The 21,792-nt window shown below is 46.1% G+C and overlaps 1 long non-coding RNA gene across 21 annotated transcripts in view; it reads left to right on the forward strand.

The window, feature by feature from the left end:
• Positions 1–21,792, forward strand: part of LOC106032731 (uncharacterized) — a 96,418-nt gene that overhangs the window by 40,540 nt on the left and 34,086 nt on the right. For 15 of the 21 annotated variants that reach the window (XR_010824936.1, XR_010824916.1, XR_010824926.1 and 12 more), the window contains exons 4-9: positions 4,356–4,505; positions 4,860–5,161; positions 9,526–9,681; positions 15,253–15,444; positions 17,054–19,863; positions 20,505–20,703. This is a non-coding gene — a long non-coding RNA (uncharacterized lncRNA). The remainder of the gene's footprint in view (positions 1–4,355; positions 4,506–4,859; positions 5,162–9,525; positions 9,682–15,252; positions 15,445–17,053; positions 19,864–20,504; positions 20,704–21,792) is intronic. The other 6 variants (XR_010824922.1, XR_010824927.1, XR_010824923.1 and 3 more) reach the window with 5 other exon arrangements.

Genomic DNA, 21,792 nt, shown 5'->3' on the forward strand with positions numbered 1-21,792 from the left:
GGCTCTGAGAGGTGTAAGATTAGTTATTGTATGATGAGACATCATACCTTGATGCTTGCAGACAGGAAACAGACTTGGCGAAGCCCCAGAATGTTATCACAGCGTTGATAACTCTATTAATAGCAGATCTGAAGACGTAGTGACGAGTTGGGAGATTTGGGTGAGGACCCATCACCTCTCTGGGTAAAACTGGGGCAGGAAGGTGTGATGCTGTTGCAGGAGCATCTCTGTGTGTAAATACTGGGTGTCACGAGGAGGAAAATACCTGAGGAATAGACGGGGCAGAGTAGATTTGCCTCTGATTCCTGTGCTGTTGACTGCAGTGTGGCTTCTTCTGATTTATGCTGGAATACATAACCAAATTGTCAGGCCGATTAGAAGTTAGCTGGTGTCATGAGGCATTCATAAACCTTGGAGACCATAGGCAGTATATGGAAAATAAGATTTTTCTTCCCACTTTGTGCTTTTCAGAGGAATATTTATTAATAACTCCTTCTAGTTTTTCTTATTTGGTTTTCTTATCTGACTTTGTGCTTGCTCATTTTTATTTTATTTTATTTTATTTCTAATCTGCTATGAAATATGGAAGAAGGATGCTTTGGGGTGAGAGAGTATAAAGGTGTCTTGTTGCAGACTTCAAACAAACTCTGCCGTGAGTAAGTCTATATCAAATTCACATAAAATTGGGTTGGCTAGCATGGTTTTGATGTTCTTGAACTACTGCACAAAAATGTTCAACAGAGATTATCTATTAAGATTTTCAGTTCAGTCAGGCATTTCCCTAAGCAAACAAATAATACTTCATCTTCAGTGAGCACTAGCTAATAGCAATTCTCATCCTTCTGATGTAAAATGAATCGATTGGTGCCTTTCCTGACAGTAACATTCAGATCACTCTCATTTTTCCAGTAAACCAGTTATCCTCGTGTGTTCCCACGTAGTGGTGGGGAAGGTAGGCATGGCTGAAGTTGCACAAGGTTCACCACCTCTCACGGAGCGGAGGATGCAGCGATTTGGCAGGTGGGGAAGTGAAAGCTGCTGAATTAATTCTGACTTTCCAGCAGACAAGCCTGGAGCTGCTGCTGGGGAGGACCTATCTGCATGGTGAATGAAGATGTTACGCAGGTGTTCACATCTTGCCTGCTTTTCCTTATTTTAGCGAAGTAAAGTAGAGTAACAGAGTGAGTTTGTTTTTCTGCTTCTGCATGTAGAAGAGACAGTCGAGCCAATGTAATATTTTTTTTTTCTGACATTCTCTCTGCTTTGTTAATTCTAACAATTTCTGATTAACTTCATGTTACTGTGTGTGTGTGTGTGTGTGCGCACCTGGGAAGGCCTCATAGACATCTCCTCCCCTACAGAAGGCAAGTGGGAAATCAGCTTAGTTCTGAACAAACTCTTTAAAGGTGAACTGATGCCTTTAAAAAAAAGCTGAGCTTCTGCCCCAAACCCAGTCGCCCAGTGGGGATTGCACCACTGCTGGGCAGTGAACTGGAAGATGCAGCTGCACTTGGAATTTTCTCTCTTTTGTAGGGAGCAGCATAATTCAGCAAAACTTGACGCTGGCTGTTTTGCTCTAACTTGGTGCGCAGCAGCACAAAGCTGTGCTGAGCACCGAGTGCCTCTGACCACCTGGGAGCTTCAGCAGGGGCTCACAGCTTGAGGACTTGCAGCTGCAGAGAGGAGATGCTCTACACTGCGAACCACAGCTGAATTTGGCAGGGATTTGTTCCCAGGTCCTTAGTCTGGTTGGCTACCCACGGGCTCGCACCAGTTTGGAAACACAAGCTGCGTGTGACCATGCTGGCTGGGAGCCTCTGAAATGTGGGTCTGTGGCTCCGGAGCCCAGGGGGCCAGCACCCCCTGTGCAGCAGATGTCCGCGGGGTGCGGGGATGCCCCAAGAGCCTGGGCCAGACCCTGCCGGGGCCCCTGCTCCCGCCGTGCTCTGTGGCCACTTGTTTTCATCTGCCTGTGCTGCTCTTGCTCTGTGACATGGTGTCTTGCCTCAGAGCTTGAATTATTGCCTACATGCATGAGTAGAGCCTTTGGAAAACAACTAAGCATGTAATTAAGAGAGTCAGTGTATTTTATGGGGACAGTGACGAAAGGAAACAGCTTTTCACTTTAGTAATTGTGAGCGCCTGTCAAAAGAGATTTGTGGCAAAGAGAGGTCAGTTGGGTAGGGAGCTCCTGCTGCAGAAAGCAGACTTCCTTCTCAAGTGGATGTGATTGTGTTCACTAGAATTATCAGACTTTCATCTGAATTCATCAGACTTTTTACAGATGCAATGCATATGCATTGGCTTGGCGTTCTCAGGGCACACGCAGCCCGCTCTGCAATCTGAGATGAAAAAGCTCCTGAAACAAACCAAACCCCACGGAGCTTTCTGAAGAGGGAGAAAGAGTCAGCAGCTCATGCAGGGCCAGAGGTTTTGATGCCAGCTTGCTTGGTGTAACAGTAGGTCTCCATCACTGGCAAGCTCGGGCAGAGAAGCTGTGGGCTGAAGGAAATCTGGATTTGCTGTGGCATTAAGAGACTCGGGTTTTTATCTTCAATACCTTGCAGAACTTCCATGTATGTTAACAGCAAGTGCTTTATAGTCATAAGGCTTTTGTATTTACCTTTAAACATACAAACAAAAAATACTAGCTGAATTAGGAATAAAAGAATTGAAAATGCTTTTAGATCTTCTCATGAAGGCAACAAGTAAACAAGAAGCAGTAATTTGTTTAAAGTTGCAAAGTGTTTATTTCTGAGCTGATTTGCTGCCACCTATATGCCGTGGTGATGGTGGATACATAGATAAAGACAAGCAGAATAAAGGAGGTTTTTGCTGAGAGATTCAGATTGTTGCACTCTTCAAATACTTAATCAAGTGACATATTAATGTATCTTCCCTGTTTTCCAGTAAGTCATTAGTCGCTTAAGTGAAGTTGCTCATGCCAGTTTTCCCTTTCATTAAATATTCATGTCTACTAATGGAAATTGTCTTGACAAATTGGTCAAACTGAGCAACTTATGAATTTATGCCATAGACTAAAAAAAGTTGTTTGGAACTCCCAGTGAGCTGAAGTAATGCTTGCAATCATTAACACTTCATTGATTTTATAATTAAAAATCTGTAGAGTAAACAGAGCATCCTTTTAAATGTGGCATAGCTGTTTATCTCAATGGTTAGTGTTAGTATTCATCCTTTTCCTGAGAATACCCATGAACTCCTAACGATGCTTTCTGTTGCCCCATCTCAGGGTTCGCCCCCCCAGAAGCTCCAGCAGGTGGCAGTTGCAGTTTCCAGCTCTGAGGGCATTTCTGCTGGGCACTGGGCTGTCCCTGGTGGTCCCGGTGCCTGGCGCGTGCATATTCCAGGAACAAAATTGCGTTGTAAAACCAAGTGGCTGAGCTAAGACAGAATTAACATTGCCTGAGGCCACTGTAATGAGTATTAATTAATGGATCTCTATCTTCTCTAAGCAGGCTTATGTGGCCGAAGGCTAATGATAAAGTCAAACGGGGGTAATTTTTCATGGAGACTAATTTAGCCCATTAACCAATAACTAATAGCCCATAACTAGTTTCATGGAGAATAATATTTCGATTACTAGCCCCAAAGCATGGCTGCTAGAGTGTCTCAAGGAAAGATAAGATCTTTCATATATAGACACATTTTTTATTTTTTTTTAAGCTTGAACTCATTTTGCGAATAACCATGCTGTTACTTAAAGCCAAACCAAATACAGGAAAACGAAGTCATACTCACATACAGGTTTCCGTGCCTTGCACAGAAGTAGCTCCAGCTTGGGTGAGCGGGCGTTAGGTACCTTGGCGGAGAAGCATTATGGCCTGCTGGCGCAGATGCACCTGCAGAGGCTCGCTGCTATCTAGTTTTTTATTTTTGAAATATTTTTTTATTATTTTTGAAGTATTTTTGTTCCTTGATTAATACTTCATATAAATAATATATATTTGATATATAAAATGTGCATACACAGTACATACTGTTTATTTTAATGCTTATATAGCATTTACACAAGGCTGCTCTCAGTCCTATTGGTGTAACACACGTACATGTCGCCTACGGTACGTAAGTAACGTGCTGGAAGCGTTGCTGAGAGTGACGTGTTGTCCCGTGTGTGTACCACGAGGGCGGAACTCAAAGCGGGGCTGTGAGCACCGCGGGGCTCGTCGCTCTCAGCGGCAGGCCCCACGTGGGGCCTGTGGAGAGCGGTGCTGGGGACGAAGGCGTCTGCCCGGGAGATCAGGGCCGCGCCAAGCGGTCCTCCGGCGCGCACGGAGCGGGACAGCCGCGTCTCCTTTCCCTGCAGTCATTGACGTTTGGTCTCGTTAAATTTAAAGGAGCACAGGTGCCTCCTGACAGGAGAGCTGTGGGGAGCGCAGCACAAGGACTGCCGTCGATGCCCCCGACGGCCTCGGAGCTGGGGGCTGACGGGCGCTGTCTGTGGGAGGCTCTTACGGCTGATACGGCTGGGGAATAATTAACAGCAGGTGAGTAGGGAGGTAACAGCAATTGGGTTTATAATCTGTTTTATATTTTTAGGAGATAATTTCTGGATGCCATAGGGAATGTTACTTTGCTAGTCTGGGTTGCAGAATTGTGTTAATATCCTCAATTAATAGATTTAATTTGAAGCTTTAATATTCTAAGATAATTGGCTACGTCCTGGTGCAAATGAGCAAAACTACACTTAAATGGTTATAGAACACGGTGATTTGAAAATGTTTTGGGCTATGTTTAAGGCTTTTATTTTCGTAATTCCCATCACCTGCAGAAAAGTTAGGCTGGGGCCGGACTTGCAGAACTGTCCAACGCTGACTTTAATGTTCTGTCGTTTTCGGTAGGAGTCTGCCATTGCTTTGAGAAACAGGCGGGCTTTCCAAAACACCCAGATGCCGCCTAACTTCCTTCTAGGAAGTGAAACAGGAGAGCCCCTCGTCTGTGCGGTGCTCCGAACTTGGCCATGAGCATGCGGAGAACAGGTGGGACTGTGCACAGGCTGGGCGGCTGCGGGTCAGCACGGGAGAAGACCAAATTAACACAGAGGACACGAGCGGCACGTCCCAGAGGCCTGGCGGAGTCACCCCGAGCCGGTCGTGCCGCCGTCCCTGCCGCCGCCTCCCGCACGTGCTATTCAATGAGAAACGTGAGTTTTATGGGGGGGGAAATCTGGAAATATTCACTTTATTGGGAAATGATTTTTTTTTTCCTTTACATGTGAGATTTCCAGAAACTTGTCAGCAGGGCGGTTCTCTGAGGATGAACATTTGCTGAAAGGCTGTTTTAAAGGATGTGTGTGCGTATTCATAGAAACAGACCTTCACATTCTAACACACGACAAACTACAGTGGGAGTTGTCCTTCCCACAGCTACTGAGATGAAACTGGGCCTTGTTACTTATTTTATCAGTTGCAGATAAGCAAGGTAACGTGGAATTAACGATCTACAGTATGGGATAAAAAACTATTTAGAGGCTGCTTCTTGGTTAAAAATCATCAAAGAGATAACAACCCATCATGTATCTGCAGAGAGAATGATGAATCAGTTATCCTACTGCAGAGAAGTACTTAAAAATACCCTTAAAGATATTTTTTTTTCATCTCCTCTAATGATTTGAGAGACTTCTCTGTCTAGATATGTTGATGAAAATCTAATGGAGATTCACAGCTTTTCTGACGCTGTTGGCTCTGGCTATGCAATGTGCTTAGGAATGCTTCCAAGATAAGGATGTCAAAATTAAGCCCAGTATTAAGCTTTCATTTCTGATACCTTATAACAGGATTCATCAGGATTTAGTCCTTTTGATCAAGCCAGGAGGTTTAAGAATCCCACAAGACTCGATACAATCTTACTAGCTGAATGCTTGTCAGTGTCTTATTTCTACACATCACGCATGATCCCATGATTTGTCTTTGTTCATGTCTTTCTACTGTGTTTTGTGGATCTTTAGAGGAAGTACATTGCTAAGCTTAGTTTAACTAGAACAATCTCTATTAAGTAAAATTTGTTCTGGATAGAAATGTGTCCCTGTTCAAAATCCGAGAAGATATTTATTATGATTCTTATTTCAGGGTCTGATAACCAGTAGAAATGTAGACATGCTCTTGTGTATTTATCCGGATATTCTTGTTCTTGGCTGAGTTTTTAACTCTCAAAGGGAAGAAAAATTCCCCGAGAAGAGACTGGATAATCAAAGCAGAGGTTCCACACCTTGGAGGATTCTGTTGTAGAAGGCTGATGAAGTTAAGGTAGATGGTTACCTAAGCTGGGTGATGTGACCAGATTAGGATGCTAATTGTCTTGGCTGTGCTGTCGAGGTACTGTAACTTGGGGTGATTTAGATTAGCTAAATTAGGCATCTGGTCCCTCTCTACTGACCCCTTAGAGACCTTAGTGGTATCAACCTCCTATTTTAATGGTGAAATCCTGAATCTAATGATGTCAAGCTTTTCCATTTGTATTATTTAAAGCAAGGAGCTGGAGAGGTGAAAGGATAGGTAGTGAATAAATTAAGGAGATTCAGTGATGATTATGGGGTTTTTACCTACTAAAATCATATTGCCAAAGGCTTTATTCCCTCTTCATGAAGTCTCTCTCTGGTGGTCTTGCTGGGGTGGACCGGTGTTTGGAGGCCAGCAATGAGGCTTCCAAGGAAATTGCACAGAGATTCATTGGTTTACACGTACGATTTTGAACAGTGTCCCAAGAAACATCCTTTTTATTGCTTTGCCCTGAGCCTGAGATTGTTTACAAGTTCTTTTATAAAGTTTTGCCTGATAAAGGAAAACCGGTCGGAGCTCAGTGCTGCTGTGGCTGTGGTTTGCAAGTGGGCGCAGAGCAGTCTGCCCGCGCGTTCAGCTGGCCGTGTCTGGGTAAACTCAGAACCAGAAGCTGCACGGGGTCATCATGCTACATCAGTTTCATACTCTGACTCACAATAGACTTTTCTATGAAATAACATTGTGTTATTTCATTTGCTCTGTTGCCAGCTAATTAGTCTGATATGATTTCTGGACCACAGCAAGCACAAACAGCTGTTGTTTGCCTCTGCAGCACCATTGCTCTAGCTGCTTCTCAAGACTGTTTCCCACGTCCTTGCTTGCCTTGCCAACTTCTCACTAACGTTCACATCCTCCTCTGTTGTTCTGCCCTCGGTTCTCCTCCTGCCAGCTGTGTGAGTTCTGCTTCTCTCCGTCAGCCCTTCGTGTGGAGGACGCCTCGTGCGCAGCCCTGCCGGGACTCCTCCAGCAGAAGCGCTGTCCTACAGCCCGGCCCTGCCTGGACCCAGCCCTGTGTGACGTCCCCACAACAGCAGAGAAATCTCCCAGATTCGGGAGACTGGGTGGAAAGCATCAGTCCAGGGCAAAACTCTGTATATAGAATGAAATGATTCACATTTGTCACTGGCATTAAATTGTGGGGCATCTAGTGAATGAACATTGTATAAACATTGAGGGGAATAGCAAGCTCCCTTGTCTGGATGATTAAGGAAGTAATTGGAGCAGGGAGGTAGACAATTTAAAGTGCAAATAGCCTGTGGAAGTCAAGACAGAGCAAGCAAAACCCCATGACCAATCCAAACTCAGAAGAAAACTACTGAGGGTACGCTGTTAGTCCAAATCCCGGGTTTCCTAGGAGATGAAAGGCATTTCAGATATGGCTAACGACTTGGTTCGTATTGCTCAGCTAAAATAACTCTCTCTGCCAGTCCCCAGCTGCTCCGGGCTTTTCCTTGGCTCCGTGGTAATGAACACGCATTCAACCAGAAAAGCAGATAGCGTGGCTCTCGCCCTGCCTTGCTCCTGGAGGTAGTTTGCTGCTTCAGAACTGGGTTTGAACTGAAATATGATTATCTGACAGCTCACATTATGCTCCATTGATTGCTTTTCCCTGATGACTAGAAGAGTTAATTTATTTCAACAGTGACACGATCAACATTTAACTTTAAATCTTAAAAAAAGAGTGAGAAGGCAGGGAAAGGATTAGGAACATTTTCCTTAGGTTAAGCCACTAAATTTCAAAGTTATGTAAGGACATGATCTGGAGTAAACCAAAATGAAAACGATATGAAATTTCTCATGTGCCATCTGCTTTAAATTTAGTCAGCACTTGCTGTCATATAAAGCATGTAATTCTGGGTAGCATGGGTACTCAGAACACGTTGGTCTTACCCAACACAGCTGGGTATCACTCCGGAAGGGCGGCCTGGAGTCTAACGAGCCCTGCTGGGCCACTGGACGCTGCGTTCGGTCAGCAGGATATGGCACGGCCCAGGATTTAGACATCTTTTGTACATCACAGCCTTAAGTGCAGGTATGAGATATAAATAATCTATTTAGCCTTAAAATTTTGGAAATTGTCACTCAAATCTGGCTTTGCATTCATGCTTTTAGTTTCAAAGGAGTGGCAAGAGGCTGTACCCAATTTTTGCTGGCTGTTCCCATAGCGATGTGCCCACCTCTGACCTGGCACAGGTTTGCATGCATGTACTTACATACGTACCCAGCATTTCTGCAATGTGTTCAAATGTTTGTCTTCTTTAAACAAAAGAAAGCAAATAAATGCAAAAAATTAAAACTGTATCTGAATGCTACTTTGGGGGTGACTCACAAACCCAGCGCCCCTTACTGCGAGTTACCTGTTTCAGATTATTTTATATTCCCTGGACATTTGGTTTGAGAGTTATGCATAACTCTGTTGGCTGATTTCACGGGATTTAGCGATTTCCTGTAGCTTTGTTATTAGCTCTTAAGAGTCTTAATTTAGCAGTTTACTTGTGGTACACGGTCCTCAATGTGCCAACATAGGTCCTTAAAAGTGCATATATGCTGAGCCAAGTGGTGTATTTACGTGCTTTAAAATGGAAGTGATGAGCTAGGAAATAAGGTCTGGCTGCAGAGGGGCCCAGGGCATGGCTGCCTGCGGCAGGGCTCAGCCGTTGGCACGGGTTTGGGACGTGTCTGTGGGATTCTCCAGGCTGCACCGCGGTGCTGGCATCGATGGGGAGCCTGGCGGGACAAAAAAAGCGGGGCTTGCTCGGTGACCGCAGGAGGTGCCAGAGTGTCACAGGAGAGGTGAAAGCTGACTTCGTATCTTTAGTGGTGATTTAAAAAAAAAAAGAATTTGCTGGATTTTGAGCTGAGCTCAGCTCTGTGTTTCAAATTTGTTGCAGATCCTTTTTGTTCTGTATTTTAATATATACCCTATGTATCAGTACAGATTTAACAGATGTTCTATATTCTGTATCGGCTGCACTCATACAACAAATATTCTGTATTCTTCCCAGATATGCATTTAGTGTTGTATTCCCTGCACTTGATTCCCCTTGCTTTTGTTTGGTATTGTTTTACTTCTCTCTTTCCCTCCAATCTTTTCTTTCTTAACAGTAGTTGTATTTAAGGTAACCACAAATGCAATTGCCAGAAAACCCTTGGTGGTTGCTTAACTATGTACGTAGATGAACTGCGATAATAACGGACTAAAATGTTCCTTTTGTTGCCACTGTTGTAGGTCTTTGTGGTTTTAGTGTGGATCCTCAGCTCCGCAGGGCACTGCCAGCCCCTCGGCACAGCATCCTCCAACTCCTCCTCCTCCTGCTCCCCCCGGGCTGGGGCTGCTCGTTCTGCTCCGCGTTCGTGCTGGCACCTCCAGCTCCTGGGGACACAGGTTGGTGTGACACCGGGGTACGTGGGGTGACTGCGCAGACCTGGCAGCGTGGTGGCGGATGGTTTACATACTTACAGCCTCTGCAGATTAAGTAGTGCCATTCATCATAAAGCATTATCTGAATTTGTTACAGAAATGCTCCTAGCCACAGGGAATTTGCTTTATGACTTGAAGAGTGGCACGTCTTCCCGTGCCTATAGTAATGGCTGTCTGTTTCCTGAGCTTAGAGATCATTATCCAGCACTCTTTCATTCAGCATAACTTTTATGTCTAGCAAATTAAATTCCTGGACAAAATAATTACATGTAAATGCTGCTAGGCTATTATTCACAAGGGGCCAATTTTCTAGCCATTTGTTGGCATTTGAAATGTCAAATTTACGGCACTGTAGTACTTACAATGTATAGTTCAAAAATAGAATGTGGAAGGCTCCAATCTAGTCTGCCGATGTAAATTTTTAAGATAGCTGGACATCAGAGAGGGAAAATAAATTATCTAAGTTAAGCCAAATGGCTGCTTTATTCCAAATGCTCTTTGGTGTCTTTTCCATGCCCCCAAAAGTTGCTGAACTCCTGGCAGCCTGAGCTGCTGTTCCCGGGTCTCCACTCTAAGCTAGAGTTTTTCCAGACGTACTTCTCAGCAGGAAACCTGACTTTGCATCCAGTTAAACAGCCTTGCTGTTTCCTTTTCCCACCCGAGCTGGAGGTGAGGAAGGGAACTTTTTATTTTTGGTAGTCTAATGACCGATTTTATGTACAATTTTGCATTCACCACCTAGCATAAGGAGCAAAGTTTGACCTAAGCTTATGCTACGTTACGAGCAGCTGTGCCATTGTCTGGAGAACCGTGCCATCGTCTCGGGGCACGGCCGGCTGTGGCTGCAGCCAGCTCTCCTTAAGCTTTTGTTGCACTTCCCCAGGAATCTCAGAGGTCTCTGCTCAGGTGGGGAGGACCTGCGTTGGTGCTGGCACAGGGGCAGCGTCCCAGCCTGGCCGCCCGATGGATCACAGCAGCTCTGCCGTGGCACTGCTGCCTCCTCTGGCTCGGGAGCCTCCTGTAAATTAAGATTAAAGAGCTGTATATGCATTTCACTTGATGCTATCTCCCGGTAAAGGTTTTGTTAACACAGACACCCACATGTTCCTGGTTCCTCTCACGGTACTGTTGGAAAAACAATCAATAGAAAGCCCTGCCGTCTCCTCCTAAGGTGGATGACTAATGAGTTGTAATTGCTCCCCAACCCTATAGGAAACTAACTTCATGAGGAGTTAAGGATTATCTAGCTGTATGTCCCTGGGAGGTTATTATTCTGGGAAATTAATTTAATTAGTTTAGACCTATTAGAAATATAGAGATAGCACTGAAGATTGGCAGGGCAAAGGCAGAGCAACACAGTTTTTTAAAAATTGTAAACGCTGTGAGTAAAAGGGCTAATTTTACGTTAACAACTGCTTCTGCCTCCTTTGGGGCTTTATTGTTCTGAAAATAAAATTCTGCGATGAACTTGAGGGCAAACAGCTTTATTCTCCTCCGTGCCTGCACGCTGTGCCTTCAGCGCGGGGCCTGGCTGCAGCCAGCCGCAGTGGGCGCACGTGGGCCGGGGGGGCCGGGGCACGCTGTGCCCCTGCTAAGGGGAGCTCTGGGCTCTGCCACGTCCTCTCCTGGGTGGCCGTGAGCGGATGCAAGAGGAGACCAAGGCTCTGATTCTCCTCACTGATGTCCCCCCTGATACTCACCTGTCCCCGGCTGGTTTCAGCTCTCAAAACTCGCAGAGCAAGAGGGGTCTCTGCTGCGTGGTGACCCTCCATGTCTCCTCCGATGCACTTGTCCCATCTTGTTTACTTATTAATAGGATAAAATCTAACTATGCCTGTAGATAGCTATATTGGAATACAGCAATTTGGTGCCGTGCTAGGTAATGAGCTTAGTGCCTAAATGAGCGCGGTGTCTCATCCAGACAGGAGCAGCACTATTCCCCCAGGGTGTGCTTACAGAGTGAGCCCTGTCGATGACAGAGAAATCTTACAAATACTCGTTAAGCTTGCATCAGCCTTGAAGACTGCAGTATCAGCACGGCATGGTGTGCTCGGCGGGGCTGCGTGGTTAACCCGCGGGTTACCGAGGGTGGGTGCGCTCCCGTCTGCTGAGCGAGCGGCCCCATCCCGCCCCAAATGGCACCGCTGGTGCCAGGGGCACCTTCCCCAGCAGCTGTAACCCTGCTTGCAGGCTTGTAAAACAGGGCGAGCTCTCCGCTCGTGCATGGGAAAGCGTTCGCTTCCACAAAACGCTTAGGTGTGCATGCTGACGCTTTGGTGCTTGCTGCCCAGGGCTGCATCCGCCACAGCCAGGGCCGGGAGGTGCAGCCGGGAGGTTTGGGGTGCCCAGGGCCTTGTGCCTTACTAATGGGGGAGCGCGGTACCTCTGCTCCTCCGTGGGGAGCGTTGGGAAAATAGTGAAAAATATTATTCGTAATTATTTTTAAAACATATGTATCTGTGACATAGCGTATGTTCCCAAGGAAAAATACTGAGAGCACTGCTGCTTGTGAATTTCCCACCAACACTGCTCGGGGGAAATCTGCTCTTTGATGGAAGTCTCTCTGCTGGGTCTCACCTCCCATGGGGAGCCCCTCTGCCCAGAGGAACGCCCCTGAAAGGGGGTGCATCTTTGCCTAAATATTGCGACTTGTGGCAGAGCGGTTCTGTTTGGGCTGAAGCTGAGGCCAGCCTTGTATTGCGGGGCGAGAGGACCCGGTGCAGCCCGGCTCTGCCCCGCGCACCAAGAGGACGAGTGGGAGGAAGGGGCCAGCCCCAGTGCCGGGGGTCCCGGCAAGCCCCTGTCATCCTCCTGCCAGGCAGGGAGAACTCGTGCCCGTGCGGGTTGTGAGGGCTGCCGGGGCCCTGCGCGCTGAGCACTAATTGTGCCAAGAAAATAACAAGTTTGGGAGTTGTTTGTGTTTCCGGTAGGAGATTTATGCAGCACGCTCAGGACGGGTTTATCTCAGCAAGTGGGGAGATAGGCCCTGAAATGGATTTTCATGCTTAAAGCTTCCAAACACAAGCGCTGTGCAGCTTTCAGTCTGTTTTGCAAATCCTTATCATCCAACAGCTATTGCTTGTGAAGTGGAGCAAAAAATGAAACCCACCGAGGAGCGGGTGGCAGGGCTCCTGCTGGTTCGCTTGGCCCTGCTTTGTCCTGGGAGGACACGTGTGCACGTCTCACAGAAGCCTCCAGAACAGGATCTGCATATAAAAATTAGTTTGTGAGTTCAGCCTTCTAGGAGCTAAGTTCATTGTGCTTCTGCTCCTTGTGAGTTGTTAACAGACAGTTTGCTTCTTGGGTTCTTCACAATTATTTCGTGTCTCAATATTTTATTTATTTGGTAAGCGAATTATGATTTATCAAAGTATCAATTTATTTAAGACAGAAGACTGGAAATCCAGGAGTCCATCACTTTTTAAATGTTACCGCAAACCTCACCTCTTAAAACTGAGAGGGTGTGTTGTGTTGGATATTTTGCAGGCAATTGACTCAAAACTAAGACAATTTTGCAGGTAGTTTAAGTTTCATTGTACTCTCATTGTTGTCTGGAAAACTGCTTTAATGTTTTGTTAAAAGCTCTGCTTGTTGCGTCCTGCCCTGCCTGCTCAGAGGGTCTGTATCCTTCTTTTAGGCGCGTGTTAACATCCTTATCCATGGACACCAGGGCACTTCATTATCACATCAAATTATTCAAATCCTGTGTATCAGACTTTCAAAATTATGTACATAGTAATAGCAAATGATTAAGATCCTATGGAAGTACAAGATAATTTTTTGTAAGTAAACCTTATGCAAAATTTCTCAATAGATGGGCTCTACTCAGGAAAAGAGGGATTTCTGATTCCACCAATGATGATTACATTTGTTTAACACAGACGAAGAAGACTTTCAGTTTATCAAGTGGCTTAAAGCTTCCATGGGGTCCATGTAAATGGTTGGAAAGTAGGTCAGTGTGGCTTTGCACATTGCACAATTATGATGCACTTGTGTGTGAATTCAATTACAGAACTGTAAAAGCTTATAGGGAAAGCTGTGTCGTATGCAAGCTCTTTGGCGTGCTCTCTTTTGCTTTAATCTCTCCAAGCTGGTGAGGCTGGGGAGAGCTTAATTAAAGCCGGTGAAAGTAATTCTGAAAAACACGAGCCCGTGGAGCGCCTGGATCTGCTGCACGTTCTGGCCTGCTAGCCGGTCTCCTCACCATATGCTTTCCTCCGTTTCCCCTGCCTGATTCCCAGGGAGGGTGACAGGACCAAAATATTGGCCACCTCCTGGATACCCCTCCCTGTCGGGCAGGAGCTGAGCCGGGGCTGCCCAGCCGGGGGCTGCCGAACGCTCCTGCCCTGCAGGCAGCAGGGTGCCGGGGCTGTGCGGGGCTCTGCCCGCGCTGCCCCGTGGTCCCATCGCTGTGGGCTTGTGCTGGCAGCCCTGTGGGCAGAGCGGCTCAAGTGGGGACCTGCCGGGAGGGCTCCATCCGTCACAACCTGTCCTCGAACGCCCGGCTGGCAGCTGGCTGCAGCCGGTCCTGTTCCTTCCTAAAATCCCGTGGGCACGAGCAGTGGTGGAGTGCACACCTCCAGCAGAGTCGGCTTCTGATCCCTAATAGCCTGTGTGTCTGGATTGCTGCTCCAAGTCCTTGAGCAAGACAAGTGCTGAAAGAGGGGGGTTTGAACTCGGGAGGAGAGAGCGTTTAATGAGGGAAGGCGGACGGGGCGGCAGCCTGGTACTGAAGGCAGGGAGCTGCGGATGACAGCATGGTGGAGAGCAGGAGCCGGTGTTCGGAGGGCTTTCCTTTCTCTCAGAAATGGAGAAGATTAGAGATGTGCTGTGATAAAAGAGGGAGAAGTGAGGCTTCTCCAGCAGCAGCAGTGTTTCCAGCAAGCACCTTAGTCACAAAAGCAGCAGCATCTGTCCTCTCCCCCTACCACTTTTCCTGCTCCTCCGACAACCGCTGCCACTAAATTATCCTGTCCTCTCCTGTTACTGGTTATTGAGTGTTTGGATAAGATGGATTCAAATTATATGCATGTTCAAAGAGAGAAGATAAAACTAGACTGCAGCATATTTTATGGCTTTTATAAAATTTTGATGTATGTTGTTGAAATAGATGGAAAGCCACCACCACAGCTTGAGGGCAGAGCTCTTCTTTGAGAACCTTACTGCTGAATTAATGCAGTCAAATAGTTAGTGGAAAGCAAGCATGTGCAGTTAAGATTGGAAAAATAAATGTTTTATTTTTATATATGGGCTGCCAAGTCAGAGGACACCCGATTAAAAAATTGTGATTTTGGTGCATCTCTAAGGTTGTGCCATTAGTATGTATAACTCAGATCTGTACAGCTTCTCATTGCAAACTGGGAAGGCAGAGTAGCAGAAAAATGGGAAGAGCAGGAAAGGGAAGCAAAGCAAAGATAGCCCAAACTATATTGCATTTTGAGTGTGTGTGTGGATTTTTAAGTGTAAGCTTAAAATGTGCTTTTCGTAGTACCCGATTTTTCTGTGGGACTGACACCTTCTTAATTTTATTGTCAGCTGTCAGGTGCAATTATTTTGTCTGTCCATCTGCCCAGAGATCTCTTGGTGCACCAGGTTGGAACAGCAGCTCCTGCACAGGAACAAGTTGCACTTTCACGCACTGCTATTTGAGACCTAGGATTTATCTGAATGGAGAAGCCACTCAGAATCCCAATTTTCTTTGTATTAAGCACCGCAAATAAACTCCAGGTAAGGATTAAGGCTGCTTCTCGCTACCCCTAGCAAGGAGCGTGCAGTTCTTGCTCGCCCACTGACCAAGGCTGTGCTTGTGGGACTCATCCTGCTGCCACCTGCAGTGAGTGGGAAGCTCTTTGCTGGGGGTAATGTATGTACTGAGCTTTGAAATGACACAGGGCAGAGGAGTCCTGCAAAATCAGTCCTGCGACTCTTTGCGATATGTCCGTGCTTTGTTTCGGTACAAAGGCATTGTACCAAATGTTTATCCACAGCTGCATGCTGAAAGCTTCTGAATGAATGAGTCTGACTTCTTTTATGGATTCAGCATTAATCTGTCAATATTATTTACATACCTATCTGATGTGACATGGCTTTGAGTCTAGCATGACTCCTTTACTAAAGGCCTACAATTACCTCCAGATAACCTTCTTTTATTCCTTGTTTTATTCATGACTTTGACATTTCTGGTTGATGTGCTTCAAGCTTCACTTGGGTTTTGAGGAAGCAAATTTTTGTGCCTTGGTATAATGATTGCATCGTATTAGTATTCAACATACATGCATGGGATTGCGGCTGTATAGTTAAGGTAATGTCAAATAAGAAGGTTGACACGTTGCCAACCTTGCAGGCATTTTGTTCTTCAGAGTTGATCTCCTGACTTTAACAGCTTCATTCCAGGAGCGCTCTTCTCAGGGTTGTGTTCTGTAATATTTATTTGTGTTTTGACAGGCAGGTGCCGGATGGACTCTTGGGTCTAAGGGATCTCATGGAGTCCCAAGTTCTCTAGACTTATAAACTTATGTTCCCTGAATTGGTCCCTAATTACTCTCTCATAGTATCTCTTTCTCCAGCACATCACAGAGCATATTTTTTGGACCTAATAAGATATCTACATTCAATATTCAGTATATCTGAATATCATCATACTTAACCCACTTTAGGCATCACAAAGACTAGAATCATATTTTTTGCAGTTTTACTAGGAATTGCTTGAAACATCACACCTACAAATAAATAGGCGTTAATTTATCTAATGTGAGTATTTGCATGTTGTCATCATACAAGAACTTACACATACACAATGCATACATGCTCAGTTGTTTGGTTGCACATAGAAATTATGTGGTTATGTGTGCATATGGATTTGTGACAGCTACTACATGCTTGTTTTAGGAAAAGAAGAACTGGAAATAAAATCCTTGCAAATGTATACAAACTCCTGAAGAGCAGGAAGAGCTCAAAAAAAGAGCTTTGCAGTCTGAAAAGAGTAGAGGAGCATGTACATGCTTTCTCTTACACGGACACGTACATGAGCCACTTAATTGGCTCTACAAGAATTATTAAGATAAATATCTCTTGGTTGTGTTTTCATCTCTAAACTAACAATCCACCCATTTGCATAATCTCCATCACTGTAGCAGAAATGTGACTGCCACCATGCAAGGTTAGCATGAATTGCTGAGGATTTGCCACAATACATTATGCAATTTTTGTTGTGGTTTTAATGAATAAATTCCAGAGAAGGCTGTTATTAATTAAGCTACAATATGGCATAGTCAGCTAGCAGTGAGAAGATGCTAACTTGGTCTGAAGGACCCATCTGTGGAACTTTCTCTTTCAGAACCGCAGCCCAGTTGTCGCCATACAGCAGAGGGAATCTTTGGCAGCGTTTCAGTGCGTCATTAGGCCAGAAAGGTGCCTTTGGAAGACAGAAATAAATTGGAAGCATGGGGATTCATTGTGAAATGCCTGCCAGAGGTAGGTAGCATGGGGACAAGACACAGTCCAATATATTACAGTCTTGGGTGTGAATAGATGAAAAAAACTCCAAGCATATGCTCAGCTACTCTCCATATGAATAAGAGTTTCTAATTTGCTCAACACGTCTCTAATAGCCCTGGCAGTCTCTCTTTTCATAATTAACATCTTCATTTTGTTGCTTTCTAAAGGTGCGACGTATTCAGGCTCAGAGGAGCTCAGCCCCTCGGTGCCAGCGGTGGGCAGTGCGGGATAGGGCGACCCTTCCTGTGCCCTGGGCCAGCCGAGCCAGCAGCAGCGCGGCTCCCCTGGGGCCCTCTGGCCCCGTGGCATCGCCTGCAGCCTGCCGCCTGCGGTGAAAAAGCTTAGAAAAAGTGTAGATGAATATAGACTGTGCCTTTTGTATGTGTGTACTATTGATTGGGTATATTTTAGCTCCTTGTTGGCATAGCTTATGAAACTGCCCTATTTCATCACTGTAGTGACTAAAACAACCGCTAACACAAATCATGTTACTTGGGCTGTTATTGTTGGATCCTGCAAGGAGTGGAAGCACAGTGTTTTTACTCTTAGTTTCTTGTTGCTGTTAAAGTTACGGGCACCAGCCCTGTGCAGCCTTGCTTCTGGAGAACTTTAAATCTCAGCTTTGCCTCTTATTTTGTACGTAAACAAAACCCAGAGGTGAATGCCACCGAAGCATGGGAGTTTCCTGATGCAGATTTGTGTATGTGATCCAAATCTAATTGAATCCATCCTTATTTAGTCAGGAGTAGAAACTAAGTTGCGAAGAGCCGAGATCTGTCTCTTGTCCCTTACCTGCTGTAGGATTTGTCTGGTTTGGCAGAACAAGGGCTGGTTGTGGATCCGTATGCACAGATGCAGTAGCACCTTTGACAGCGAGCAGTCCCTGCCTGTGAGACATTTGTCACGTACAGATTGCCTGCACAAGGACAGCTCTGTTACATAGCATATGAACACAAACACATTTTCTGAAAACAATTGTATGCATATCATGTTTATCCCCCTAAACTAAAGCGTATATATTCAGAATCATTCCTGGGGAATGCATTTTAAATCTCATTTTCAGAAAACGAAATGTTCCCGAGGTGTCTGTGGCCTGACGCTGGCAGCAGGCCCCGCCGGGCCACAGGGCCTGTGGCACCTGCCAGGCGCCATTTTGCTCGCCCCCCTTTCACTGCCCTGGAGGCCATTTAGTGTGCAAATATTCAGCAGTTAGGAAAGCAACTTGGATTAAGCACTCAGTTACCCTCTTCTCCACTGGGTAGCAGAGCAACACACAATTTGTGCCATTTATCTGGGCTGCAGAGCACGTGGGAAGCCAGGGGCGCGTGCGGCAGTGGTGCTGCAGCCCCAGCAGCGTGGCTCTCCCGGCGGGACGGGGCCTGGCCCCCTCGCTGGAGACCCTGGCCAGCAGGGCAGGACGAGGCGGTGATACCTGGGGCACAGGGGGAGTGTGTTGGCCCTTCTGGGGGTGCTGCTGCCCAAGACCCAGGCTGCGGATCTGCCTTGGCACTGATCGTGCCCCAGCCCTGCGCTGCCTCGCTGCAGGGAAGCAGGCTGCGTGAATTATCCCCAGAACACAAAAGTTATTTCCCTCTCACAGCTTCTCCTATCTGTGTGACCTAGGTACTGACTCAGAGCACATGCAGAAAGCCACAGGAGTAAAAAAACAAACAAACAAAAAAACACAGCAAAACAACAAAAAACACCACATATCTATTTAAATAATGAAATAATGAAAGTTGATTACCATTTTAAGCCCTTTATCATGTAGAGGCATTTCAAGCTCAGACACCCTACTCATCTCCAGCAGTGAGATAACTATAAAGGCTTTTCCTGCCTACCCTGCAGTTTGACAGTACTGGAGTTTCAGGCAATTAAAATCACTTCACATGTCTCTAGTGTACCTGTTAGTCTCTGTATTCTCATGCCAACATGATTCAGACTTGAAACAGCAAATTACCTTGTTTGGAGGAGGTGTTTTATGGATTCTTTTACTTAATTGCTGCAAGGTGAATATTTCAGTTGGATTAATTTAACTAAATGACACTTGAGTTACTATATTGCTTTGGGACAGAGACAAGGAAAGGCCCCTGTGCCAGTACCTGATGCAGATAAAACACTTTTTTTTTTTTTTTCTATCCTTTAAAATAAAGCTGCAGCCTTTCCTGCGAGTACTTCCTGAGCAGATTATGAATACCCTGGAGATGCATGTCCCAGACATCTATCGTTTAGGACCAGCATCCCTTGCACGTTTGGCTGTGTGCATCTCAGGCAGGCATTGTGACCCTGAAAAACACAGCAGGGCTGGGGCACGTGCATCGAGCTTGGGTAGCGGCTAAAGGTGGTGCAAAGTTCTTCCTTCTCTGGGACTTCAGTGTGTATGTAAAATGCGAGCGTCGTTTGAATTCTTGACTAAAAGAAGGTATTGTATTTATGCGTTCCCAAATAGTAATGCCTTTATGCAATTATGTCCGTGCTTGAGCTAAACTCCAGCTCCAGAGGCAACCCCGAGCTCTGTGGCCAGCCGCGTCCATGCAGCACAAACCGGGGCCGTCGGCTGGCAGGACCCCGTGGGCAGCGCTGACGCTGCGCGGTTCAGCTGGTCTCTGTGGTCTGGTGCTGTGTGTGAGAGGCCTGTCAGCCCTAGAGGTGAGAAGAGTGCACTTTAAGTTAGATTCTTTTTTTCCCTTCCTGAATACTTAATGAAAGCTCTGTGGAGGAGCTCCAGCTCTCCTTGGGAGATGGCTGTATTGTCCTAGCACAAACAGACCCCAGGGGCACGTAGCTCAAAGTCCTCCTGGAAGGCAGGTGGGAGTGTGCACACCCACGCGTTTCAGCCTGAATTTGGCATCCTGCAGACATCCAGCTCCTGCAGCACTGCCAGCAGCACCGTGGGCCCCGTGCAAGCGGCTCATTCCTCACGGGAGGCAGTGTCACCCCCAGGGTGATGGATCCGGCGGCAGCTGCCTGCCCCAGAGATGCTATCACAGAATGACAGACTCCAGTTTGTGATTGATCACACAGAAACCCCAAATGACAGGCTTGGTGAAGTCTGATAAAGAGAACTTGGGCAAAGAAAAGAGGGGGGAAAGATAATACTTATTAAAATAAGGGACATTAAAATAATAATGTCCCGTAACACTACGCTTCTTCAGTTGCCTCCAATTTTTTCCACAGAAGTAAAGCAATTTTCAGTTGTCCTTACTTTCCCCAGAGTGCCACAGCAGACATTTATGGCTGAATAAATATATTCTCCCCTGCAACCTCCGTTTGTGTTTTGCTCTCTTCAGCAACTGCACATCTGTTTCTGCCGAGCAATCACCTGTGTGTGATGCAGAAAGCACCGGAGTGACTTCACTGTGAGCAACAAGAGCAAGAGCTGGGGTGAGCTGGACTCTGGGAATCTATGAAGATGGACTACATTTTTGGCATAACATCACTGACAAGAATGTCTTGGGAGCTACAAAACAATTTACAAAATACACCAAAGTATGAAACATTATTAATTTTTCAGTGTTCCCCACCCCTGTATTTTGGGTGAAAACTCTCTAAACCTCCCTCCCAAGAAATGATAGAGAGAGAAACCCCTTCAGCTCGGTGTTCCCAGATGGGAATGGCTGAAAGCAGAGGCTTGAACATTGCTCTGCCCCATTCCAGAGGCTTGCTGGGGGTGCTGAAACCAGCCATGGACAGATCATCCTAGGTACAGAGCCACACGGCCAGAATCTTGTATCCAACATCTGACATGGGCAGGCATGGCATCGCTGCTGCTGCCATGTGAACGGCCCTTCCTCTGCCTGGGGTTTTCGCATCTCTCTCTAGTTACTGTTTTCTTGAACTGAAGATCGAAATGCAGCTGCTGGACAACAGCTCTGGGAAGATGTCCTGTCTTCTCTGGTGGATTTCCTCAGTAGGGAGCTGCGTGATGTGGTGTATCTAGGCACAAAAGGTTAAAGAGGGCCAGGGCGCTGCTTGTCCTTCCTCCTGTGCCTGGAGGAAGATGGCAGGCCCTGCTGCTCTGACAGTGCTTGACACAGATTTGGCAACGGATAGCAGGGAAGTTCAGCGTGCATTTGGTATTTCTTTAGTTGGCTTTGAAAGCTGTACATTCAAAACAGTGAAAGCAATGGGCCCAGCTGCACAATACTAATTTTGTGTTGCCACTTCATTTAGATAAATTACTCCTGTGAGTTACTAATAAAAACAAATGTTAGCTTGTGTCAGAATTAGTGAACAGTTCTGATAACAGGAGCATCTATTTTTAGTTTTCTATTAACCCAGTTCAGCCTAACATCAAGTTGTATTAAACTTAGAAGACACAAATAGGATCCATGCTGGTTAGTTATTTGCCTTGAAACATGCCAAAAGCATCTCTTCTGCTTCGCGTAGCAGGTGGGATAAATGTGTAGCTGAAAGGCAAGTTATCTGTCTAGTCCCAAGCAACTCTTATCATCCGGTGCGTTAGTAGCGGGCGTTGAAGCATTAAGTAGGGCAGCAGGCTCAAGCCAAGGAATGAGCATAGCAGAGGGCCGCCAAAGACGTGGACCAAGGAACCCGCCCTACAAAGAGCGTTTTCCA

Source organism: Anser cygnoides, chromosome 14 (genome assembly GCF_040182565.1).
Source record: "Anser cygnoides isolate HZ-2024a breed goose chromosome 14, Taihu_goose_T2T_genome, whole genome shotgun sequence".
NCBI classification, from domain to species: domain Eukaryota; kingdom Metazoa; phylum Chordata; class Aves; order Anseriformes; family Anatidae; genus Anser; species Anser cygnoides.